Genomic DNA, 27320 nt, shown 5'->3' with positions numbered 1-27320 from the left:
GCGGCTGGCTCAGTGGTAGAGTGTTGGCCTGGTGTGTGGAAGTCCCGGGTTTGATTCCTGGCCAGGGCACATAGGAGAAGCACCCATCTGCTTCTCCACCCTTCCCCCTCTCCTTTCTCTCTGTCTCTCTCTTCTCCTCCCACAGCCAAGGCTCCACTGGAGCAAAGTTGGCCTAGGTGTTGAGGATGGCTCCATGGCCTCCGCCTCAGGTGCTAGAATGGATCCAGTTGCAACGGAGCAACCCCCCAGATGGGCAGAGCATTGCCCTATAGTGGGCATGCCGGGTGGATCCCAGTCAGGCGTATGCAGGAGTCTGTCTGACTGCCTCCCTGCTTCTCACTTCAAAAAAATACAAAACAAAAATAACAACAACAACAACAAAATGACACAGTAGCTTATTCCAGGAATAAATTACATTTTTTATTAGGAATTTATTATAACCAGACTCATTGTTTCAGTATGACGAAATCCGCTGTGACAAGGCTTGCTGAGACTCCGGTGGCCAGGACGGATGACCCCCCCTCAGCCTCCACAATGCAGAATTAAGCAAACCCTCTGGTGTTGAAGCTCAGTCTTTATTTTTCATCTCTATTTTCATCAGTCAACTTCCCAAATGTCAGATGTTACTGTACTTCCAAGTTCCCTCCCCCCATGCTCTCTATTTCTTACTCGGGGTCTGGCTCTCTGTGGCTCCCCAACCGAGGCCCCTTCTTCATACTTCTGTGAACCCACCTCCCAGGTAGTTCCCATCCGGACCTAGAACACCATGGAGCTTCTGCTCCAGACCTTTTATTCCCACCTCCCACCCCCACCCCAGTCCTCAAGCTCTTTGAGTAGTTCCACTTCTGCACCTGTGCCCTGACTGGGACACAGACCTCCCTGAAAACATCTGAGAACGCCTGTTATCTAAAGGGCCAGACCGCGTATCCCCTGAACTCTTGTCCAAAGTCTTGCTTCCTTAAAGTTTCAATTGCTTGACTCAACCCCCAGCCCCATATCTCTCACCTTTTTCACCTACTGAAACCATCGCTCCCAGTGTTGCAAAAAGTGTCCAGCCATGTGTAGGACTGGCTTCCACATCCGCAGGCACAATCTTGACCTCTCTGTTTACTCCACGCGTTCACCCAGGGCCGTGCAATCCACAGACGGGTACTCGGTGGCCTTCCTTCTACTCCATGTTAGCCATTCGTCCTCATAGCCTGAGCTGTTCATTATCAACCATCCTTATTCTCTCACTGGAAATTCTTTTCCATCCTGGTTTTCTAATTACTCCAATAAGAGCAGCGACTCTCTGGCCCTATCAAAACTTCCAGTCTATTGAACTCACTACTCTTTCCCAACCATTCAGCTCTCTCTTTCCTTTACTTCTCAATATTTTATTTATTCATTTTAGAGAAGGGAGAGAGAGAGAGAGAGAGAGAGAGAGCGAGCGCAGGAAGCATCCACTCCCATATGTGCCTTGACCCAGGCAAACCCAGGGTTTTTTATTTGGTGACCTCAGCATTCCAGGCCAACGTTTTATCCACTGCACCACCACAGGTCAGGCACTTCTCTTTTTAATCAGTTTAGATCTCATGATTTAGCATCTCTCTCTCTCCCTCTCTCTCCCTCTCTCTCTCTCTCTCTCCTCTCTTTCTCTCTCTCCTACCTCTGCCTATCCTCACAGACAACTTCCTCTCCTCCTTTAGACTTTTCTCTGCCAAACCAAACTGTTGACCTTCTTTCTTCCCTCTTTTCACGACAGATAGCTTATTGCCGTCTGGGCCAGGGTTTCTCAGGCTCAGCACTACTGATACTTGGGGCCAGCTCACTCTTTGTTGTGGGCTGTCCTGTCCACTGCAGGACAGTTACCAGCCTTCTTGGCCTCTACCCGCTAGATGCCAGTAGTAACCCCAGTTGTGACAACAAAAATGTCTCCGGACATTGCCAAACACGTCTTGGTGGAGGTGGGAGCCAGTGTCCCTGGCTGAGAAGCACTAATCGAGGTTCATCCCTCTCCCTGGGCCTGGCAAGCTACCGCCCCATCACAGAGGCACAATATTCTCAGGAAACATTCAGCAGGAATATCTTCTTCTCTCCTGCATAGCTCCCTTTCAACGGAATTATTTTCATAGCTGTTTAAACATGCTTCTCCCATCTTAGAAGATACCCTCCCTCAACAACACACGCCCCCCCCCCCCCACCAGCAGCTCTCCTCCCCACCACATCGTGCAAGAGCTCCTCTCCCAGCCTCCACTCTTCCTTCCTCACTCGGTGTCCCACTCCCTCAAATACGGCCCAGGCTCTTGTCATTCTGTCCCATAGCTTTCAAATAAGTGACCACCGTGTCAATATATGCAGAGGACGTTCCTTTCAGCCCGACCTAAGGCACACCGGAGGAAAACCACCTTGAGGGAAGTGAAGGTCCTGAGTTTGGCCTTGACCTTTTGAGTTTCAGGGTTCTCGGCGGCCTCCTAGAGGAGATGTTGGGTGGATATCGGGGCAACAAGGGCTGGAGTGAAGGAGTAGGTCTAGGCTGGGACCTAAATGCCTGGGCCTTTGGCAGTGTACCTGGAACACATGGGTATGTGTGTAACAGTGACGAGGTCCCTTGAAAGAAAAAAGGGGGGTGTCTAGAGCAGTTGTTCTCAAACTTTAGGGTACTTGAAAAAATGCAGATTTATGAGACCCATCCCTGGAGTTGTTTTTTTTTAGTACAGTACAAACTGTATAGCCTGGATAGGGAGGAGAGTTTGCGTTTCTACCTAGTTGCCAGATGACACTGAAGCTACTGGTCCAAGTATCACATTTTGTGAACCACTGGTTTGGAGTTAAGGAGAGAAGGGCCAGGGCTCGACGGAGCGCTCCAACACCTCTTCAGCCGTGAGCAGAGGTGGGTCCTTGAGGGAGACAGGGGAAGCAGGAGAAGCCATGGAGCACCACGCGGGCTGGTGGAGAGCAAGCCCACGGTGAAGATGCAGAGGCGCCCCAGGACTACATCTCCCAGGACGCCCCGCGCCGGCTCGCGCCCGCCCCCTGCAGGCGGCTCGGGAGGCGCCGGTAGCATCCCGGTGACTTTTCGCCAAGCATCCCTGAGCCCGGAGCGGAGCGAGGCGGGTGAGTCGGAGCCGCGCCGGCCGCCGGCAGTCTCCGGGGCGCGCGGGCGGGCCATCGCGGGGGTCCGGGGGTCGGGGCGCGGGGGGCGCAGGGCTGCCCCTCCGAGAGGGAAGACGGGCTGCGTGTGGTCCGCACCGCGGGGGCCCCGGAACCCCCCAGCCCCCTTCTTCCCCGACACCCCCCCATTCCTCTTACCGATCCCCTCCTCCTGGGGGGAGCGGGGTGTCCTGCCTCCAGCCCCGGACGGACGTCCAGCTCTGTCCTGCCCACCCAGCCCGGGAGCCCGGTGATCCGTGCGGCAGGTGGCAGCGGCAAGTGGGCGTCCTCTCCCCTCGGGGCCCCGGGTTTGGCGCAAGAGCCCAGGACCGAGGACCGGGTGCGGGGTGCGGGGGACGACGGCTCGCAGTTGCGGCCGGAGAGGCGCCCCCAGCCCTCGCTGCGGTGGGACAGATAGGTGGGCGCCCCGGGCCGGGGCTCCCAGCGTCCTGGGAGCCTCCCGCGTCCTCCCTGGCTGGGGCTGTCCTGTGGATGCTGTGTGGTGTCCGGCACCGGGGAGCCCTCGGCCCTGCTGCTCTGCGTCCACGGAGCTCCGGGCCTCCTCCTGCCCGGGGCTGGCCGGGCCAGGGCGCGGGCTGCGCGCCTCCGCGCTCCGCGGGCGCCGTCACAGCGCAGTGCACCTGCGGAACCCTGGAACCCTGGGGGGCCCTTTGCAGGTTAGGTGCGGCCCGGGGTTACGCGGTTGGCAGGAGTGCAATAGGATCAATTCTTCTTCTTGAATATCTTTACAGTAAAATTAGTATTGTGTGCTTTAAAAAAAAAAAAGAAGAAGAAGTTTGACCCTGAATGTCTTATTTTTTATTTTGTGGGAGCTCCATTTGCTGGTATGTAAGTTTATGTAATAGGCAGTTTTCGGTTTGGAAAAAAAAAATAATGATGTTCGTGTGAAGGTGCTCTTCCCTGCCCTCTATCGGAGGAATTGTGTTGGGCTGGTTGACGTGCTTATCCTTCAGTAACTGCGATCGCTGGAGGCGAGAGATAAGGTGTTTTTGAGTGGAGTCACAAGTCAACCCTTGAGGACAAATTTTGGTTTCAGAAGGTTTTGGTTACAAAACGCGATGTCATTTCAACTCGGATAGCCTGCAGAAAATATCTTTTCATAATTCACTGTCAAAGCAAGCAGCTTTATAATTTTACCCACCTTTATAATTGGGTAGCCAGGACTAGGTCTGCAACTGAGTCTCCAATACTAAACTCGATCGGTTTTAATACCTGGTCAGTTGATCGGTTTGGTTGTTCTAGGTAGGCAATCCTGTCTTCTTGTTAAGAAACAACAGGTGTCTCTTTCTCACGTTTGTACTTCTTGTTTCTTGTCTTCCTTTGACCACCTTCTCTCTACAACAGGGGTCCCCAAACTTTTTACCCAGGGGGCCAGTTCACTGTCCCTCAGACTGTTGGAGGGCCGGACTATAAAAAAAAAACTATGAACAAATTCCTATGCACACTGCACATATTTTAAAGTAAAAAAACAAAACGGGAACAAATACAATATTTAAAATAAAGAACAAGTAAATTTAAATCAACAAACTGACCAATATTTCAAAGGGAACTATGCTCCTCTCACTGACCACCAATGAAAGAGGTGCCCTTCCAGAAGTGCAGCGGGGCCGGATAAATGGCCTCAGGGGGCTGCATGTGGCCCGCGGGCTGTAGTTTGGGGACCTCTGCTCTACAAATGTTAGGATGTTTTTGTTTGGGGCTTGATTTTAGGGGAATGCTCCTCCTATATCTTCACTGTGTCATAGTAAGTTTCCTTTTATGTCAAATTATTAAGAATTTAAGAAGTCGGGATTAGGTATTGATTTTTTTCCCCCTCAACTGCTTTCACAACATAGTATATGGATATGACCATGTACTTTTCTTCTTAAAATTGTTAACATAGGTGATGATACTGCTAGATTTTTCTGTCTCTAAAATCCTGGAATAATTGAAAACGCTCTTTTGGGTTGTCTGATAGATCCAAGTAGCCAAACATTTTATTGATATTTAGGGTTTTGGTGCCCAGTCATGTCCCCTTTGGCTTAGCTCTGTCATTACTTTAACTGTTCAAATTAGACGTTGCTGCGGCTATTATTATTATTATTTTCTAGGTCAGTATTCATTAGCTCTAATTACCCGTTTACCATTTTCTTTATTGCTTTTTAATCTCCGGTATTCTCCTTTGGAACTTTTTCTTCTCCCCGAAGAACATTCTCTAGAAGTCATCCTTCAGTGATAATAAATTCTCGGTTTTTGTAATATCTGAAAATTGGTTTTCAGTCTGGAAGCTCTATCCGTTGATAACAAGGGGGTGTTATGTCCCTTACCAAGACTGTATTACTGTAGATCTCTCTCCTTATTCATCAATATTTGCTTCATACACTTAGGTGCTTCTTTGTTGGGTGTATAAATGTTTGCAAGGGTTATACATTACCGGTTATATCCTTTTGTTGGATTGATCCCTTTATCATCATGAAAATGTCTTTCTTTGCCTCTTATAGCCTTTGTTTTAAAGTCTATTTTACCTGATATAAGTATTGCTACCCCAGCCTTTTTTTTCCCATTTGCATGAAATATCTTTCTCCATCCCGTTACTTTCAGTCTCTGTGTGTCTTTTGATCTGAAGTGGGTCTCTAGTAGACAAAATATGTATAGGTCTTGTTTTGTCGTTCATTCAACTACCCTGTATCTTTTGACTGGAGCATTTAATCCATTTACATTAAAGTGATTATTGATCAGTACGTAGTTATTGCCATTTTATCATTCAGATCTGTGTTCCTTTTTTCTTTCTCTTAAAGAAGTCTCTTTAACATTTCTCATAATACTGATTTAGTGGTGACGAGCTTTCTTTAGCTAGAAGCTCTTTATATCTCCTTTGATTTTAAACGATAGCCTAGCTGAGGAGAGTCGTCTTGGTTGTAGGTCTTTGCTTTTCATTACTTTGAATATTTCATTCTAATCTTTTCTGACCTGAAAAACTTCTGTTGAGAAATCTGCTCATAGTCTTATTATGAGAGCTCCCTAGTAAGTAACGAACTGCCTTTCTCCATAGCTGCTTTAAAGAATCTCTCTTTTCATCCTTTACCAATGTAAGTATGATGCGTCTCGGTGTGGGTCTCTTTGGGTTCGTCTCGTTTGGGGCTCTGCACTTCCGGGCTCCTATGTCTATTTCCTGCACCAGGTTCGGGAAGTTTTCAGTCCTTATTTCTTCAAAGACGTTCTCCATCCTTTGCTGTCTCTCTGGTTCTGGTACACCTTTGATGTGAATGCTATGATGCTTGACGTGGTCCCAGCAGTCCCTTAAACCAGTGGTCCCCAACCCCCAAATGGCCCATGGACTGGTACTGGTCCGCAGAGAAAGAATAAATAACTTACATTATTTCCGTTTTATTTATATTTAAGCCTGAACGATGTTTTATTTTTTAAAAATGACCAGATTCCCTCTGTTACATCCGTCTAAGGCTCACTCTTGACGCTTGTCTTGGTCACGTGATACATTTATCCGTCCCACCCTAAAGGCTGGTCCATGAAAATATTTTCTGACATTAAACCGGTTTCGTGGCCCAAAAATGGTTGGGGACCACTGCCTTAAACTACCCTCATTTTAAAATTATTGTTATTTTTTCTTTTTGCAATTCCAATTTGGTTTTTTCTGCTACTTTGTCTTTCAAATTGCTGATTTATCCTCTGGTTTATCTTGTCTGCTGTTGATTCCTTTTAGTGTATTCTTATTTCAGGTATTGTATTCTTCAGTTTTGATTGGTCCTTTTTTTTTTTTTTTTTTTGCAAGAGAGAGACAGACAGGAAGGGAGAGAGATGAGAAGCATTATTAGCTCATAGTTGTGGCACCTTAGTTGTTCGTTGATTGCTTTCTCATATGTGCCTTGACCTAGGGGGGGGGGCTACAGCAGAGCCAGTGACCTCTTGCTCAAACCAGCGAACTTGGGCTCAAGCCAGCAACCTTTGAGCTCAAACCAGCCACGTTTGTGCTCAAGCCAGTGATCATGGGCGTCTTGTCTATGATCCCACGCTCAAGCCGGTGATCCTGCACTCAAGCTGGTGACCTCAGGGTCTTGAACCTGGGTCCTCAGCATCCCAGGCCAGTGCTCTATCCACTGCGCCACTGCCTGGTCAGGCTTGACTGATCTTTAGCCAGCATCCTTGAATTTTGGCTTCTAGTCCATTGATTTCAAAGTTATTTTTTCATTGGTTCTATAATTTTAAAAAGATTTATAGCTGGTATGTTTTGGGATCTCTATTCTGCCATATTCCATATTGCTGAAAGGAAGGTAAAGATTAAAAACAAATTAATTTGTAGTCTAATGAACTGTTAGTTTTGTGACCTTTCCCTGGGCCCTTATTATATTACACCCAAAGTTCTATATTTATCTAAAATTTATTAATTATAATTTATGTTCTCTGTACCAACTTATTTTTTCTGTTTGAACTGTTGATTCTGAAAGTTGTGTTAAAGATTTTCACTATGCCCCTGGCTGGTTGGCTCAGTGGTAGAGCGTCGGCCTGGCATGCAGGAGTCCCGGGTTCAATTCCCGGCCAGGGCACACAGGAGAAGTGCCCATCTGCTTCTCCACCCCTCCACCTCTCCTTCCTCTCTGTCTCTCTCTTCCCCTCCCGCAGCCGAGGCTCCAATCTTTGGAGCAAAGATTGCCTGGGCGCTGAGGATGGCTCTGTGGCCTCTGTCTCAGGCGCTAGAATGGCTCTGGATGCAACAGAGCGACGCCCCGGAGGGGAAGAGTGTCGCCCCCTGGTGGGCACGCTGGGTGGATCCCGGTCGGGCACATGCGGGAGTCTGTCTGTCTCCCCGTTTCCAGCTTCAGAAAAATGAAAAGAAAAAAAAAAAAAGAAAGGAAAAAAAAGATTTCCACTATGCTTCCTATTTGGCTTCTTTTATTCTATTTGTATCAGTTTTTTGCTATGTATATATGTAATATATATGCACTATATGTTTAGATGCTTAAAACTTCACAGTGTTTATGTCTTCATGGTGATTTGTACCTTTTGGGGAATAAAATAGTCATCTTATCTTATTTAATACTTTTTATTTTATGTTTTGTTTGATATCACTGTTGCTATACATGCTTTTTCTTTTTTTCTTTTTTCTTTTTTTAGCATGTATATGGCATATCTTTTCCCATTCATTTATTTTCAATTTTCTCTATTTTGTTTTAGGTGTAAGTCTTGTGATTAGTTTATAAGCTAGATTTTGTTTTCTTAACGTTTGTCTTTTTAAAAATGTGATAAAATACACACAGCATAGAATTTATCATCTTAATCTGTTTTGAATTCACTAGTGTCAAGTATAGTGACATTGCTTTGCAATCAATCTCCAGAACTTTTTCATTTTGCAGAATCGGATCTCTGGACTTATTAAACAACAACAGTTCCTGGCGATCAGTATTCGACTTTCTGTCTATGTGGCTTTGGCTACTTTAAGTATCTCACATAAGTGGAATGATACAGTAGTTGTCTTTTTTTTTTTGTCTGGGTTATTTTAGTTAGCATAAAGTCTGACTTGTAGCCTGTGTCAGACTTCTCCTACTTTTTGAGGCTGAATAATAACAGTCCATGTATGTATTTATGTGCCACATTTTGCGTATGCATCCATCTCTTGGTGGCTTTCCCATCTGAGCTATTGTGAATAATGCTGCTATGAACATAGGTTTCCAGTGATCTCTTCTCAACCTTGCTTTCAGTGCTTTTAGCTAGAGACCCAGAAGTGGAGTTGCTGAATTATATGGTAGTTCTATTTTTAATTTTTGAGGAACCACCCACCATACTGTTTGTCTACAGTGGCCACATCGTTCTACATTTCCACCAACAGGGCACAAGCCTCCAATCTCTTCACATCCTCTCTTTAAGCCTATCTCTAAATACACACACACACACACACACACACACACACATTTTGCATTTTTCTGAAGTGAGAAGCAGGGAGGCAGAGAAACAGACTCCTGCATGCGACTGACCGGGATCCACCCGGCATGCCCACCAGGGGGCGATGCTTTGCTCATTTAAAGCGTTGCTCCTTTGCAACCAGAGCCATTCTAGCGCCTGAGGCAGAGGCCATGGAGCCATCCTCAGTGCCCAGGCCAACTTTGATCCAATGGAGCCTTGGCTGCAGGAGGGGAAGAGAGAGATAGAGAGAAAGGAGAGGGGGAGGAGTGGAGAAGCAGATGGGTGCTTCTCTTGTGTGCCCTGGCCGGGAATCGAACCCAGGACTTCCACACACCAGGCCAATGCTCTACCGCTGAGCCAACTGGCCAGGGCCTATATTTATTTTGATTACTGATATTTGGGAGCTTATTCTTGCCATCTTATTTTATGTTTTCTATATTTTTCTGCTTATTTCCTGCCAGCTTCCACCCCTTTTCTATTTTCTGTTGGATTGACTGAATTTTTCTTGTTTAATTTTATCCCTCTCAGGACATGAAAGTTACAAATATTATTTCTATGCTGCTTGTTGTAGGTGCCCTTAAATTTGGGGGCAACTTTTTATTGAGGTATAAGATAAATGTGTAAAGGTACACGTATGTTATGTGTCTAGCTCGATGAATTTGGACACACTGAACACACATATAACCAGTGCTTAGAACAAGAAACCTTACTGGCTTAGTGTTTTAAAAATAATATTTCTTACATTCTGAAGGATTTTAGGACACCTAGAAAGGCAGACAGATGTATGTTTGTAGTTCAATCTCCAATTTCATCTTTTATCTTGAATTTATTTCTAGGTCGGGCGTTCCTAAGACCACTTCCAGACTGGGTAATTCACTCTAGGAAGTCTGACAGGACTCAGCATATTGTCATACTGACATGACTATGATTAATTACAGTGAAAAAGATAAAAAGCAAAATCAACAACGGGAAAAGGCTTATTGGGCATCAGGCACAAGCATTGACGAGTCCGCTCCCCAGTGGGTTACAGAGGACACGCTAATCCCCCAGCGATGAGCTGAGAGCACATGTGTACGATGTTGTTTGCCAGGGAGGCTCACTCGAGACTCAGGGCTCAGGGTTCCGCCGGAGGCTGGTCAGGTGGACACCCTGTGCCCAGCGTGGAACAGACCCCCAGACATCCCAGAGTAAATCAGTATAAACCACAGTGTTCACACAGGCAGTGTGGGCACAGTGAACCTCTCTCATCAGTTCTGCAAATGTTAGGAACTTTCTCGAAATCTAAGTTCCCAGATGTCAGCCCAGGGTCAACCTGATAAATAGGCTTTTTAATGAATGGTAGTCTTGCCTGATCCCGGGGATGGCGCAGTGGATATAGTTTGTTGACCCGGAGAACTGAGGTCACTGGTTCGAGACCTGAGGTTGCTGGCTTGATCCCAAGGTTGCTGGCTCGAGTCTGGAGTTGCTGGCTTTTCTCTCCTGAGGTTTCTGGCTTGAGCCTGAGGTTGACAGTTCGATTCCTGGTCAAGGCATGTATGAGAAGCGATCAATGGATGTCTAACTACCTGGAACAACGAGTTGATGCTTCTCTCTCTCTCTCTCTCTCTCTCTCTCTCTCTCTCTCCCTCCCTCCCTCTCCCTCCCTCCCTCCCTCCCTCCCTCCCTCCCTTCCTCTATGCAAATAATAACACTAAAAAGAACAGCAACCTCAGGCCTGCTATATTAACTCTTTTCTACAAAATTCCCCTCCATTTCCCACAGGAAAAAAAAAATGGATACCACACCTGGAAATTACTTCTTTCAGTGAGATTATCAAGTGTTTCACGCCTTTTCTGAGGAGAAGAGAGCAGCATTTTTGAGTACTAGGTTGCAGATGGGGGGGAGTGGGGGTGGGTGGGGGGGGGAGGAGGGGTCAAGGACTATTGCTTGACTTTGGAAGAAGCCAGCGCCCGGCTACACGCCAAGCAGCCTGGGGTCAGGGGCAGAGCGTGGAGAAACCGCTCACCGTTAGACAGTTTTGTTTTTCTTCTTGGTCCTTGGTCACTCACTGCAAGATGATGTGCAGCTCGTCACCGAACACAGCAGTCCACGGCTTCCTCTTACACGGTTCCCACGGAACCGTTCTGCTCACGCTGGGACGGGTCCCTTTCAAGTCTCTACACTCGGGCGGTGGCTCTGCCCCTGGGGCATTTCACCAGTCCCTTCTCTTCCGTGGCTGAACTCATTTCTGTTGCTTCACTTTGTGTCTCTCCGAGTGGAGCTTCCCACAAGACTGAAAATGACCTGAAGACCAACCAGGAAGCCCCCTCCGCGAATCCCCCGTGCCTCTCGAACAGCGTGACCTGCTTCTAGTTGGTGCTTGTTGAATGAATAGCTGCAGAGAAGCAGGAAGCAGTCCCTTCACCCTGTTCTTGTTCTGTGCACGAGGATGTATGTTCAAGCACCAAGCGGACGTGAACTGCTTGGGGTTGTCTGCCTGAGTTCTGTCTTACCCAGTGGCAGACGGTATAGTTCAATGTTTGGGCATGAAAGGCTTTTTGAAGTCAGTGGCCTGCATGTGGGCGTAGACCGTCCAACCGTCTTTTCTCTCTCTGCCTTCTAAGGGCTGTACCGAGTTGGAGACCTGTTTCCTCCCCCTCTCCATGTTTTTAGAACTCGGCGTGGGGAGTTGCACGAGTCCTGCTCTCATTCTTAGGACCTGATCATCGTGGGACGGTACAGTTCAGGCTCTTGTTTTGTTTACTTGTTCATGCGTTGGTTGGTTATTCTATTCCTTCCTTCCTTTTTATCCGTGTACCTCACTCTCGTTCTCCCCCCCCCCCATAGACAAATATTCTAATGTGTTCAATATAGACTCTTTTGTTGTCTGGATACTTAAAAACAGGTACTGTTTTATGTGCGTGTATTTTTCATTTACGTCAATGGTGGCGTGTTATAGGCCTCATTCTGTTTCTCAGTGTTATCTTTCCCCCCGTGGTTTCTGGCCCATCCCGGTTGCTACGTGACTATCTGGTCTGTGTGTCCACCACATGGTGCCTCTCTGCTCCCCTGATGATGAACACCCACATTGATTCCTACACCCAGACACCACAAGGAGTGCTGAACGAAGCTCTCGTACGTGTCTCCATATGGACTTGTGTGAGACACCCTTTGAGACTTAGACTGGCCACACACAGTGTGCCTATTTTACATGGAACCAAGGGCCGCCAAGTCCATCTTCAGAGTGTCCGCCCCACCCTCCTCTCCCCAGCAGTGCCCAGGGGTCCAGTGACCCTTTTTTTATTTTATTATTTTTTTTATTTTTACAGAGACAGAGAGAGAGTCAGAGGGATAGACAGGGACAGACAGACAGGAATGGAGACAGATGAGAAGCATCAATCATTAGTTTTTTCGTTGCGTGTTGCGACTACTTAGTTGTTCATTGATTGCTTTCTCATATGTGCCTTGACTGCGGGCCTTCAGCAGACTGAGTAATCCCTTGCTGGAGCCAGCGACACTGGGTCCAAGCTGGTGAGTTTTTTTTTGCTCAAGCCAGATGAGCCCATGCTCAAGCTGGCGACCTCGGGGTCTCAAACCTGGATCCTTCAACATCCCAGTCCAACGCTCTATCCACTGCGCCACTGCCTGGTCAGGCCCAGTGACCCGTATCTCTGCAAACACTTGGCTTTTTCTTTTCTAGTTTTTAGCAGTCTCATGCTTGTTATCTGCCATTCTTTGATTACTACCGAGCTGAAGAATATCTTTACATCCACTCATCTTTTTGGAGTTCCCTCTGACATAAATGGCCTGTTCTTGCCCTTACCCCATTTTTCAATTGATATTTCTGACTGGAATATTTTAGACATGAGCCACTTGTGTATTTTTAGGCAGTGTGCATAGTTTCTCCGAACACGTGACGTGTCTGTTAACTTTGTTGTTAGCGTGTTTGTTCAAGGGAAATCCTTAATTCTGAAATCAAAACAACCAGTTGCCCCCCCCCACCCCCAGGTCACAAGATTAACGCCTACATTTTCCCACAAACTTAGTTTGACTTTTGATATGCTGATCGACAGCATTTGAACAAATGGATCCGTTTCACACAAAAATCCCGATATCTAGCCTCTGTTGAAAAAGTGGGAGGTATTTTGACATGGGTTAGAGAGAGCCTTTTCCTGGACCTCCTGGTCGTTTGAGTGTGTGACCCCTTCCACGCCCGCTGTACGTGAAGTGCCATACTTTGAAAATAAACACGCATGATGATAATATTCATGCGCTGTTAAATAAGCGTGATGAGGGGGTGAGATGCCCTAGGAGTTGAGAGCCCAGCCACGATTGCGGCTTCTCATGATGTCACACGAATGCCAGCCAGTACAGTAACAGGAAACAGACTGGACGTGCCAGACATCTCCTCAATTGTGTCTTATTCTGATGCACAGAAGTCCGTTCCTTAGTGGATCCCGCAAACAAGCGCCAGCCCCAAACCAGGGGGCTGAGGCTTTTCCTGTGAAGGGCCAGACAGTCAATATTTGGGGTTTTGCAGGTTGAGGGGATCTCTCACAACGCCTCAGCCCCACCCTCACAGCTTGAAAGCCGCCGTCGACAATATGTGTGTAGAACGTGGTCCATTCATTTTCTTTGTTCCTGACCTGGGTCTCCACAGGGAACTAGAGAGATTGAGCTCCTGTGAAGCCATGTGGCCTTCAGTGTCTCTGACCAACGGGAGTTATTCAACTTTAACGGGCTTCTTGTTGAACCCTCCAGACATATGTGTGTGTGTGTATATATGTGTATATATATGTATATATATGTGTGTGTGTATATATATGTATATATATGTGTGTGTGTATATGTGTGTGTATATATATATATATATATAGATTAAAAATTTGTTTCAACTTACAGTTGACATTCAACATTATTTTGTATTCGTTTTAGGTACACAGCATGGTGGTTAGACAATCATCTACTTTGTATAAAGTGTTCCCCCTGATATTCCCAGTCCCCACCTGGCACCATACACAGTATGACAGTATTTTTTACTATATTTCCTGTGATATATTTTACAATCCCATGATTCTTTTTTTTATATATATATATTTTTCTGAAGTGAGAAGCGGGGAGGCAGACAGACAGACTCCTGCATGTGCCCAACCGGGATCCACCCGGCATGCCCTCCAGGGGGAGATGCTCTGCCCATCTAGGGCATTGCTTCTTTGTAACCAGAGCCATTCTAGCACCTGAGGCAGAAGCCATGGAGCAATCCTCAGCACCCAGGCCAACTTTGCTCCAATGGAGCCTTGGCTGTGGGAGGGGAAGAGAGAGATAGAGAGAAAAAAGAGGGGGAAGGGTGGAGAAGCAGATGGGCACTTCTCCTGTGTGTCCTGACTAGGAATCAAACCCGGGACTTCCACATGCTGGGCCCATTCTCTATCACTGAGCCAGCTGGCCAGAACCTCCCCTAACTCTTGTGACCACCAGTTTGTCCTTCTCAATGCCTTCACCTTTTTCACCCAGTCTCCTATGCCCCCCTCCTCTCTGGCAACCATCAGTCTGTTCTCCACATCTGTGAGTCTGTTTTAATTTTGTTTGTCCATTTATTTTGTTCTTTGGATTCTGCATATAAGTGAGATCATATGGTATTTGTCTTTCCCTGGCCAATGTATTTTGCTGAGCATACCACCCTCTAGGTCTATCCATGCTGTCACAAGTGGACATTAAAGTGACGTAAAGCAGACATAGAGAGATTGCATTCTTTTTATGGCTGAGTCATATGTATCCCATTACGTATACATCCAAAATCTGATTGAACCAGTCGTCTATTGATGGGCACTTGGGCTGCCTCCACATATTGGCTATTTTAAGTAATGTTGCAATGAACATAGGGTGCATGTATTCTTTCAAATGAGTGTTTCGCTTTCTTTGGATACACACCCGGCAGTGGAATCACTGGGTCACAAGGCAGTCCCATTTTTAATTGTTTTCAGGAACCTCTATACTGGTTTTCTGTAGTGGCTGCAGCAGCCTGCATTCCCACCAGCAGTGCAGGAGGGTTCCCTTTTCTCCACATCCTCACCAGCTCTTGTTTCGCGGATTTGTTGATGATAGCATTTGGACTCATGTGACGTGATAGTCTCACGGGGTTTTACTTTGCATTTCTCTGGTGATTACTGACTTTGAGCATCTTTTCATATGTCTCTTGGTCATCTGTATACCCTCCTTGAAGAAATGTCTATTCAGGTCATCTGCCCTTTTTTTTTTTTTTCATTTTTCCAAAGCTGGAAACGGGGAGGCAGTCAGACAGACACCTGCATGCGCCCGACCAGGATCCATCCGGCACGCCCACCAGGGGGCGATGCTTTGCCCCTCTGGGGCGTTGCTCTGTTGCATCCAGAGCCATTCTAGCGCTTGAGGCAGAGGCCACAGAGCCATCCCTAGCGCCCGGGCCATCTTTGCTCCAATGGAGCCTCGGCTGCGGGAGGGGAAGAGAGAGACAGAGAGGAAGGGGAGGAGGAGGGGTGGAGAAGCAAATGGGTGCCTCTCCTGTGTGCCCTGGCTGGGAATCGAACCTGGGACTCCTGCACGCCGGGCCGACGCTCTACCGCTGAGCCAACCGGCCAGGGCCTATCTGCGCATTTTTTAATTGATTTGTTTGGGGTTTTTTTGGTGTTGAGTTGTATGAGTTCTTTATAAATTTTGGATAGGAGGATCCCCTGACTGGGATCCACCCGGCAGCCCCATCTGGGACCATGCTTGCAGCCGAGCTTTTTTTAGTGTCTGAGGTAGAGGCTCCAAGGAGCCATCCTCGGGGCCCCAGTCCGATGCACTTGAACCAATCAACCAATCGAGCCATGGCTGTGGCAGGGAAAGAGAAGGAGAGAGAGAGAAAGAGGATGGAGAGGGGGAGAAGCAGATGGGCGCTTCTCCTGTGTGCCCTGATCAGGAATCGAACCTGGGACATCCACACGCTGAACTAACACTCGACCACCGAGCCAACCGGCCAAGACTTAGATTCAGAATCTTTATGGCAGAAGAGTTGGGTATGATGGAACTTGCGGGGGACTGAAGCTGACTCTCTGGGCATTCATCAGACTCTCTGGATCTTTTATTGTCCTCCCCAAATTAGTTTTAACATCTGCTTAAAACCCAACAGTCAACTGCTTTCTTATTCTTGGCCAGTTAAACAAATCCACACTCATGCATAGCCTCAGCCTCATTCAGTGATCTCGTACAGCCAGGGAAGGGAGCACGTTGTGGGTGGCAGGTGTGTGACCCGAGGGAAGGTGGTCAGTGCTGGGGAAGGAGGATGGCAGGAGGGTTGTCGCCGGGCAGGGCCGGGCAGGTGTGTGACCCGAGGGAAGGTGGTCAGTGCTGGGGAAGGAGGATGGCAGGAGGGTTGTCGCCGGGCAGGGCCGGGCAGGTGTGTGACCCGAGGGAAGGTGGTCAGTGCTGGGGAAGGAGGATGGCAGGAGTGTTGTCGCCGGGCGGGGCCGGGCAGGTCTCCTCGCCACACCACCTTTCACGGTTCCTTCAGGCATATGAGTTTACCTGGCACTCAGGTAAATTGCTTTGTAAAGAGAAAATACAGACCCTGGCCAGTGAGTGGCTCAGTGGATAGAGTGTCGGCAGAGGCAGATTTAACAGCGGGTGCACCGGACAGGCATCCTGGGCCCCGACTTCTGAGGGGCCCCGCAGAACCCCAACTTGACAGTTTTTTCTAATGACCCCAAGTTTGGTTACCTATGTGCAATTTTAACATTAATGGTAGATAATATTTTTTATGTATTTAAACATATGGTTGACATGTATTTTTATTTTCCCTGTCTCTCTCTTTACTTTAAGGGGCCCAATATTTTCTTCTGCACCCGGGGCCTCAACCGACCTTAATCTGCCTCTGAGTGTCAGCCTGGCATATTGACGTCTCAGATTCAATGCCCTGGTTGGGGCACACAGGAGAAGTGACCATCTGCTTCTCCCCCACCTCCCTTTCCCCCTTCTCTCTCTCTTCCCCTCCTATAGTTAGTGGCTGGATTGGTTTGAGTGTGGCCTCAGGCACTGAGGATAGCTCCATTGAAGATTATTTATCTCAGGCACTAAAAATAGCTCAGTATTCCAGCATTGGCCCCAGATGGGGTTGCCAGGTGGACCCCGGTCAGGGTGCACGCCGGAGTCTGTCTCCCTATCTCCCCTCCTCTCACCTGAAAATAAATAAATAAGTACATAAAATATAAACTTCTTGTTCTAGTCACATTTACAAAAGAAGCTTGCCTTAATATTTTCTTAGGGAGGGTGCGCTGAACCTTGCCTCGTAGCTCATGGGAAGGCCATCTTCGCTAACCACAGCTTCCCCCGGGCAGTGTCTTCCTCTGTAATTACTTCCCTCCATGTTATTTCTTAGTGAAATTGCTATGTTTTAGAACTAAATTAAAAACTTATCCAAAGAGAAGGTTTGGTTAACATAGAAATCAAGTTCCTCTTAGTAAGAACGAGTGTTTCCAGTCAGGCTTTAGAGATCTTTACCAAGAAGAGCAACATATTTCTATACTATGTGCTTCTGTCAAATGTAACCTTTTATTTAGCGGATTAGCCTATTCATGACATGACCTGCGGACTCACCAGATAATTTCTGTGTATACTCATTTCCTGGTGATAAATACTGGATCAGTGGCTGCCTAGATGTAACGTAGCAACCCAGAAAGAGTTTCACCTTTTTGGCCCCTGGGAGTGATGCCTTCTCATCCTCACGTCATGACGGATTCTCTCGGGCACCTCTCTGCTGGAGCGTAGGAATCCTGGGGACTCGCACTCCGACCGCGTTCGCGGAAAATGAGCCCAACATCTGCTTGAAATTCATTTCGAGTCACTTTCATCTTTTGCTTTGTCCTAGTTATTTTTAGGTTTGATAAATTTACTTTCCAAGAGGAAAGAGAACATAGTTAGGCTTTGATTTTCTGGCGGAGGTTTAGAAAATTCTGTTCTTTGGAGAGCTGGCGGGTTTCCCACCGAGGAGGCACTGTGAGCTTAGCGGCACGGTTTCCTTTCAGCCGTGGTCTCAACTCACGGCCCAGCTCTTAAAGCTCGACCACCTTCACGCTGTCCAGCCTCCATGCCAATGGACACCTTCACGGTTCATCATCCTAATCCAGGGGTTCTCAAACTTTTTGAAGTCGGGGCGCATTTAAAATCCTACAAATAATTGTAGGCGCACGATATACAAATTTCTGAGAAATATGTTATAACAATTAAGTCAAATATTAAAGAAAAAATATATAGAGTTCAAGCGTGCTTTTATGGTAATTAAATTAAATAAATATGAAAACATTAAATTTATTCTGACATTAAAAATATTTTTATGTTACATTTTTTGTTATGCTTTTTAGAATTTGTAAAAAAGAGGGGTTAAAAAAATAAAAAACAAACAAACAAAAAAGTGATCTTTTTATATATATAGATACATTCTTAGGAAGATTTAGTATATCTGGCAGGTCCCGGCATGAATGTGTTAAATTTTTTCATTCTTGTGTTTATGAGAAACATGAGCCTGATGTGTCCTAGCAATTTCTTCAATGTTTGGGCATATATTTGAAAGGCAAATTCTCATTTCCTTGTCAATACATTGAAGAATTCCTCTCTTTTTACTCTTAATTGTGTTGAGTGCAGAAAACACCCACCATACATATCATCTTAACTTGACACCAAACAAAGGATAGAAGAAACTTGCCTCCAGTCTTTCTGGGGAACATGGGGGTAGTGTAAACAATCCAGCACCACAGCTTAACAGCCTTTTGCAACCTAATCAGGCAAGTGAGGTGGGGGGTTGGGCAGACTGTCAGCTTATAGCCAATTCCCCACACCTCTGTCCCCCCAAAATCTAAACTCCAAAAACCCTGTTGGTTTTTTTGTCCCCAACAGGCACCTATTTCTCTGGAACATCATAGGGCACACCTGGAAATCTTCTAGGGCACACCAGTGCACCCTGATACACACTTTGAGAACCACTGTGCTAGACTATTCTCAGAAAATCCACAAGTAGAGATTTCATAGTCTCTGCAAAGGGAGTCTCTTCCATGGTTTAATTATTTCTACAATTACAAAAAGACTTTCTTGGGCTGAATTGAACTTACTTTCTGCAGTATAAGCCATCAAAGTCACAAAAAGGCTGGTGTTCTCAGGATACATATTATTGTTATGCTTGAATTGTATTTGCAATGTTTTATAGTTTTTAGTGTACAAATCTTGCACATATGTTGTTAACTATGTGTCTTGAAAATTTTATTCTTTTTTTTTCTTTTTTTTTTTTTACAGAGACAGAGAGACAGTCAGAGAGAGGGATAGATAGGGACAGACAGACAGGAACGAAGAGAGATGAGAAGCATCAATCATTAGTTTTTCGTTGCGACACCTTAGTTGTTCATTGATTGCTTTCTCATATGTGCCTTGACCGTGGGGCTACAGCAGACCAAGTAACCCCTTGCTCAAGCCAGCGACCTTGGGTCCAAGCTGGTGAGCTTTGCTCAAACCAGATGAGCCCACGCTCAAGCTGGAGACCTCGAAGTCTTGAACCTGGGTCCTCTGTGTCCCAGTCTGACGTTCTATCCGCTGCGCCACCGCCTGGTCAGGCTTTTATTCTTTTTTGATACTATTGTAAATGGGATTGTTTTCTTAATACATTTGGATTGGGCATAGCAAATGGATAGAAATAACATTGATTTTCGTATCCTACAACCTGGCTAAACAAGCTTATTAGCTGTTTTGTTGCTGTAGATGCTTTAGAATTTTCTACTTACAAGACTATGTCATCTGCTGATATAGTTTTATCTTCATATCAATTGGATGTCTTTTCTTTCTTTTTCTTGCCTAATGTCCCTGGCTAAAGACTGCATTGTAATGTTGACTAGAAGTGGTGAGAAAAGACATCTTTATCTTGTTTCTGTTCTTAAGGGGAAACTTTCAGATTTTCACAATTAAGTATATTGTTCATTGCTAGAGTGTTTTGTAGTTCCTGTTTATCAAGTAGAGGAATTCCCCTTTATTCCCGATCTGTTGACTATTTTTATCATGAACGTGCATTGGATTTTGTCAGATGCTTTTTCCACATCTCTTGAGATGATCCTGTGGTTTGGTCCTTTATTCTGCTAATATGCTGTATTACATCGATTGTCATATGTTGGACCAATCTTGAATTCCCAGGACAAATCCCACTTGGTTATGGTGTATAATCCTTCATATATGTAGCTATATTTGGTTTGGTAGTTATTTTGTTGAGGACTTTTGCATCTATATCATAGAGAATATTGATATAGTGTCACTTTTAGTGGCTGCATAGTCTTTAATTATGTGGATATACCATGATCTAACCAATTAGACTTTTATTTTCTTTGTTGTCATTGCTTTAATCAAAGATAAGTGTATAGGCCCTGGCTGGTTGGCTCAGTGGTAGAGCGTCGGCCTGGCGTGCAGGAGTCCCGGGTTCAATTCCCGGCCAGGGCACACAGGAGAGGCGCCCATCTGCTTCTCCACCCCTCCCCCTCTCCTTCCTCTCTGTCTCTCTCTTCCCCTCCCACAGCTGAGGCTCCATTGGAGCAAAAATGGCCTCTGCCTCAGGCGCTAGAGTGGCTCTGGTCACAACAGAGCGACGCCCCAGATGGGCAGAGCATCGCCGCCTGGTGGGCATGCCGGGTGGATCCCGGTCGGGCGCATGCAGGAGTCTGTCTGACTGCCTCCCGGTTTCCAACTTTAGAAAAATACAAAAAAAAAAAAAAAAAAAAAAAAGATAACTGTATACCTTGTACATATAGCCTTGTAGTCATTCATGGTTATTTTCATAGGATACAATCCTGTAAATGGAATAACTGAACCAAAGGTTATGCTCAGATGCTGGTCTCATCCGGTCATCAGTATTTACATCTTGTGTGTAGTATTTTTTATTTGCAGAGGTTTTTGGATTTCTTTTTTTTTTCTTATTTTCCAAGTGAGAAGAGGGGAGATAGAAGATCAGACTCCTGCATGCACCCCAACCAGGATCCACCCAGCAATCCCTGTCTGGGGCCATGCTTGCAATTGAACTATTTTTAGTGCCTGAGGCTAAGGCTGCATGGAGTCATCCTCAATGCCTGGGGCCGATGTGCTCGAACCAATCAAACCATGGCTGCAGGATGGGCAGAGAGAGAGAGAGAGAGAGAGAGAGAGAGAAAGGGCAAGGGTGGGGTAGAGAAGCAGATGATTGCTTCTCCTGTGTGCCCTGACCAGGAATTGAACCCAAGGCATCCATGTGCTCTAGGCTGACTATCCACTGAGCAAACTGGCCAGGGCATGGTTTCTATTCTTCCATGTAAGACTTTAATCCTTTTTTTTTATGTTGGTTTTTTTCTTGTTTTTTTTTTATATTTTTCTGAAGTTGGAAACGGGGAGGCAGTCAGACAGACTCCTGCATGCACCTGACCGGGATCCACCCAACACGCCCACCAGGGGGCGTCGCTCTGTTGCAACCAGAGCCATTCTAGCACCTGAGGCAGAGTCCACAGAGCCATCCTCAGCGCCCTGGCCATCTTTGCTCCAATGGAGCCTTGGCTGCGGGAGGGGAAGAGAGAGACAGAGAGGAAGTAGAGGGGGAGGGGTGGAGAAGTAGATGGGCGCTTCTCCTGTGTGCCCTGGCCAGGAATTTAACCCGGGACTCCTGCACACCAGGCCGATGCTCTACCACTGAGCAAACCAGCCAGGGCCAAGACTTTAATCCTTTTAACAAACTTTTTCTAGGACTGATTACTGTCTCCATGAATTTCTTTTCTAAGTACTAAACAAGAAATGTACCCCCTGTGGTCAGCTCCTGAGAGTCCTGGCTTGACCCAGTGGTCTGCGCATCTGCTCTGGGACCCTCTGTGGCTGCACTATCAGATTGGCGGAAGCTTGGCCACAGACATAAGCACTGTTAACTGGCTGTTCCTCCAGTTAATTTTGTGTTTATCCTCTATTAATAGATTGGCAGTCCAACTGGAGAAGTAAGATAAGATCACATGAGAGGCTTAGTAGGCCCTGGCCAGTTGGCTCAGTGGTAGAGCGTTGGCCTGGCGTGCAGAAGTCCCGGGTTCGATTCCCGGCCAGGGCACACAGCAGAAGCGCCCATTTGCTTCTCCACCCATCCCCCTCTCCTTCCTCTCTGTCTCTCTCTTCCCCTCCTGCAGCGAGGCTCCATTGGAGCAAAGATGGCCTGGGCGGTGGGGATGGCTCCTTGGCCTCTGCCCCAGGCGCTAGAGTGGCTCTGATTGCAACAGATGGGCAGAGCATCGACCCCTGGTGGGCAGAGCATCGCCCCCTGGTGGGCGTGCGGGGTGGATCCTGGTCGGGTGCATGCGGGAGTCTGTCTGACTGTCTTTCCCCGTTTCCAGCTTCAGAAAAAGAAAAAAAAATTTTTTTAAATAAATAAAAGGCACTCGTGGGCGACTAGCTTGTTACATTTTTGTCTTGCATTTTTTTATTTTCCTTTTGTGAACTGTTTTGTGAACTAGTGAGGTGCCAGTCACCCAGGTAGCGCTCCCTGGCCACTAGGTTAGACAGAGCATCACCCTGGGGTTCTTTTTTTGAGGTGTGTCATCCTGCTGGAATCTTGAGTTCTAAAAACCTCTAGTCCTGGAATGCTCCTGGAAGAGATTTTCCCATCCCAAGAGGACCTGTCTTTGAATGAAGCAAACTTAGCGAAGTAGAGCTGAAAGGCTCAGACAAGCAGATTCCCGATGATATTCGAACCTCTTGGTCTAGCTGGCTTAAAACCAGCTTGAATTTATCCCTAGACTTTCCAGCCAGTCAAGCAGTAACTTTGCTCTTTGCTTAAGCAAGGTCACGTTGGAGTTCTGTCACCTGCAAAGCCCCACCCAGCACTGCCACCTCATGTCGGTGCCGTGATGCCACGCCCTGGCGGAACACCCAGATAAGGGAGGTCCCTGTAGCCCCCCGACCCCCAAGAGGATGGGTACTCCTCAGTGACCGCAGGTCCCAGGCTTTGTGTCTCTTGCTCTCTTCAAGGCAAAGACAGGGAGCTACCGAAGGTGGTGCCGTTTGCCGGAGGCGGGGTGGGGGTGGGGGCCACAGGTGTGATAGCACCCCTGCCAGACAGAGGCCAGCGCCAGGCTGCGTGAGGACAGCTCCAGACTGTGGTCGGCGGGTAGAATGGGCAGCGTGCGTATGGGGGTCGGACTTGCGATGAAACCAGGGGTCAGTGTCCTTGAGGCTCTGCGCGCACGCTCACACTGTGGTCTGGTGAGAGCTCTCTGCCACGTGAGAGCTACGTGGCTGCCTTGCACACCTGTTATCTGGTAAAACCGCAACTCACGGCCGTGACTTCGTTTAGCCTCGCCCTGAGGACTGGGGTGTTTGGTGAGTGTGGATAGAACACGGGTGGCTTGTTGACCTGCACAAAGTTCCTCCCATTTCTCTTTATTGTTTTTCTGCAAAGCGTGTTTGCTCCTTTATTGCAGATCTCATTGTCGTCGGGGCGTGTAGACACCCCCGTAGCGGCTCTGGACATGTACCCCCAGGTTCTGTGAGAGTGCTCGTGTCATTTTGGAGCTCTCTGAATTCAAAATTAGGGACGAAAGCAAGTATTTATTTCGAATGAGAAAGAAATGGTAACACATCACCGGGGTGTTGGAAGACACCTTCCCCTTGAGCTCCCTTGGGTGGGCTTAACAGACCCACCTGCTTTGAAATCCTTCCCAACTGTTGTTGCCTCAGTTCCCTGTGCCACCCAGAACGTTCAGCAACATGGCACCGGCCACGGCCAGCGAGAGAGCCCTGCGGCTTCGGGGGCAGAGCGCCTCTGAAGGTCAGACACACCTCTTCAGGTCAGGCTAGTTTCCTGATAACTGCTGGATATCTCAGGGAGCAAGCAGCAAGAAACTAAGTCGTACAGAGAACATCTTCAGTTCTCATGGTTTTACAGAGACATGCATTGAGTATTCAGGAGTCAATAGGATAGAAATGATTTTGCACAGTGTGTGTGTGAGTGTGTGTGTGTGTGTGTGTGTGTGTGTGTGTGAGAGAGAGAGAGAGAGAGAGAGAGAGAGAGAGAAAGGAAGGCGGAGGGAGAAGGAGAGGCTGAGGTCAGGGCCAGCAGAGGCTGCCTGCTTCCTGAGTGAGGCGTTGCTCAAATGCTCACTGCCTGGGCCCCTCCGTGTGGTTTTCCTCCCCGGCCAGCACCAAACCCCAGAATAGTGCAGCTGACTTGCCGATCGAGGTCAGCAGCTCCCGAGAAGCGTGAGGAGCGGCTGGTTTTGCAGTAAGTTCCGTGGTCTCGGTTGTTATCTAAGATGGGGGTGGAAAAAAATCTTAGAAGAACGGCTCTGCGTGGAGGGGAGGCGTCCTTCTGCTGCAGGTCTCCGTGCCCCCACCGTGAGTCTTGATTCGACTAAGGCACGGCAATGCATTCACTTAGTGCGTGGACCCTATGGGCTCATGCTACACGCGTACTTTGAGGGGAGCTGGGGCTAAAAGTGCATTGGAAACTTCTCTTCTGACCTCTTGGAAAAGAAAATAGTCTTTTCACTCTGCCTGTTGTTATTATTTTTTTCATCTTGCAAAGTAAGGATAATTCATGCTCACTTCAAGTTAAACTGTACAAAGTCCTTTGGAAAAGAAAGCCTCTCTGTGGGTAGTAATTACCAGCGGGGCGGAGACCTATTTTTCACCACTGAGGTGAATAGGGCTGCTTCTGTGCTTTCTTCTCCCCCAAGCCTGAGAGGTCGGGAAGTCCTGTGGAGGGAACTGGGGGCCCACCTGACCAGTTCTCAGCCCCCAGGAGGTTCTCGAGCCTTCTCCCCTTGAAGACCGGAACCTCCCAGTGTGCCCTACCATCTTGCAGAGGGCCTGACTGTGTCCGGTGCTCGCTTTCTGGGCCAGACATTGTGCTGATGAGGCTCAGGTGGCAGAGTGTCGAAGATACGGCAAAGACGGGGGCTTTTCTAGAGGGTCACTTATTATATGGTTTCTGTGTAGGCTGTGGGGTTTTTTGTTTGTTTTTGTGTTTTTGTTTTTTTTTGACACAGACAGAGAGAGAGTCAGAGAGAAGGACAGATAGAGACAGATAAACAGGAAGGCAAAGAGATGAGAAGCATCAATTCTTCGTTGCAACACCTTAGTTGTTCATTGATTGCTTTCTCATATGTGCCTTGACCGCAGGCCTTCAGTAGAGTGAGTGACCCCTTGCTCAAGCTAGCAACCTTGGGTCCAAGCTGGTGAGCCTTGCTCAAACCAGATGAACCTGCACTCAAGCTGGTGACCTTGGGGTCTCAAACCTGGGTCCTCTGCATCCCGGTCCGACGCTGTATCCACTGCGCCACCGCCCGGTTGGGCATAGGCTGTGTTTTGTCCCCGCCCCTCTTTCCCCCAGCAAGGGGCTCACACCAGGGGTGGGATTCAAACACTCTAACAACTGGTTCTCTGCCCTAATGACCGTTTTAAGTATGTATAAAAAACATATACCAAAAGGTGGTTTATTATTTCATGGATTTAATACTTAAATGAGAACCATAAAAGAGGTACACAAAACTAGATTATGTTATAAGAAAGAGTTTTAAAATATTAATGAAGAAATATTAAGCCTGACCTGTGGTGGCGCAGTGGATAAAGCATTGACCTGGAAACACTAAGGTTGCCAGTTAGAAACCCTGGGCTTGCCTGGTCAAGGCACATATGGGAGTTGATGCTTCCTGCTCCTCCCCCTTTTCTCTCTCTCTTTCTATCCTTCTCTCTCCCCTCTCTAAAATGAGTAAAAAAATTTTTTTTAAATAAAATTAAATTTTAAAAAAGAAGTATTAAGGCCCTGGCCGGTTGGCTCAGTGGTAGAGCGTCAGCCTGGCGTGCAGAAGTCCCGGGTTTGATTCCCGGCCAGGACACACAGGAGAAGCGCCCATCTGCTTCTCCACCCCTCGCCCTCTCCTTCCTCTCTGTCTCTCTCTTCCCCTCCTGCAGCCAAGGCTCCATTGGAGCAAAGCTGGCCCGGGCACTGAGGATGGCTGTGTGGCCTCTGCCTCAGGTGCTAGAATGGCTCTGGTTGCAACAGAGCGACGCTCCAGATGGGCAGAGCATTGCCGCCTGGTGGGCGTGCCGGGTGGATCCCGGTGGGGCGCATGTGGGAGTCTGTCTGACTGCCTCCCCATTTCCAACTTCAGGAAAAAAAAAAAAGAAGTATTAAATAATACCTGACAAAGAACAATAAAACTGTGATTTAGGATATTTCCATATTGCTTTTTGACTAGCATCCTCGCTTAAAATTTTTGCCCCCAGGGATGAATGAACATGCCTAAGGGCACTTAGAACACACCGTTGTACAGATGGACGTTAAAAAGAATGAGGGATGTCAATTGGTGATCTGCACATTGGGGGGCTGCCCAGGCGCCCCCCTTAGAGAGAACCGTGATGACAAGTGCCACTTTAACAACCGGTTCACCGAACTCAACAAAACGTTAGGTATCGGTTCTGCCGAACTGGTTGGTATGAGCCGGATGAATCCCACCACTGGCTCAGTTTATGTACTTCAGAATGTCTCTTCACCACTCTGTTTTCTAGAAATTAAGTGTAGGGTTTTTATTTCATTTTTTTATTCCCACATTGAGCTGACTCCTTATTAAAATAAACTATTTAGCTCAGTCATATAGGAAGGCCATATGTTTACTCAAGAAATGTGATTTGCTGCCTGACCAGGTGGTGGCGCAGTGAATAGAGTATCGGCCTGGGTCTCGGAGGACTCAGGTTCAAAGCCCTGAAGTCGCAGGCTTGAGCGCGGGGTCGTGGCTTGAGCATGGGATCATAGACATGAACCCCTCCATGGTCGCTGGCTTGAGCAAAGTGTCACTCGCTCTGCTGTAGGTCCCCATTCCCCCTGTCAAGGCACATATGAGAAAGCAATCAATGAACAACTAAAGAGACTAAGGAGTCACATCAAAGAATTGATGCGACTTATCTCTCTCTCTCTTACTGTCTGTTCCTATCTGTTTCTCTCCCCCCCCACCTCTCTCTCTGTCTCTGTCACAAAAGAAGGAAAGAAAGAAATGTGATTATTTGCCCCCTCCCCGTTAGAACGCATGGGCTGTTCCGGCCGCCGCCCTCCCAAGGTGGCTCCGTTGGTCCCTGGGCAGCTCAGCGCCATGGACTGTATGTTCGCACGCGGTTCTGGTTTACGGCAGGCGTTTCGCTTCCTTCCATCCCTCCGTTCGCCAAGTTATGTTTACTGACGGGCTGTCTGTTCTCGGTGGGAGGAACCCACAAAAGTAGAGGAAGTCAAAATGATCAACAAGACTAAAACT

At 47.4% G+C, this 27320-nt stretch overlaps 1 protein-coding gene across 4 annotated transcripts in view; it reads left to right on the top strand.

Annotated features, from left to right (window-relative positions):
* The first annotated feature begins 3083 nt into the window (after positions 1-3083).
* The window catches only part of LOC136392635 (adenosine receptor A2b-like), a 244372-nt gene continuing 220135 nt past the window's right edge, over positions 3084-27320 (top strand). For 3 of the 4 annotated variants that reach the window (XM_066364980.1, XM_066364984.1, XM_066364983.1), the window contains exon 1: positions 24193-24295. The gene's annotated coding sequence lies outside the window, so the exon portion shown is untranslated. Of the gene's footprint in view, positions 3097-24192; positions 24296-27320 lie in introns of those variants that run through there. The other variant, XM_066364981.1, reaches the window with a different exon arrangement.

This window comes from Saccopteryx leptura, chromosome 2, assembly GCF_036850995.1.
Source record: "Saccopteryx leptura isolate mSacLep1 chromosome 2, mSacLep1_pri_phased_curated, whole genome shotgun sequence".
NCBI lineage: Eukaryota > Metazoa > Chordata > Mammalia > Chiroptera > Emballonuridae > Saccopteryx > Saccopteryx leptura.
This window is presented reverse-complemented; position numbering and strand designations above follow the sequence as displayed.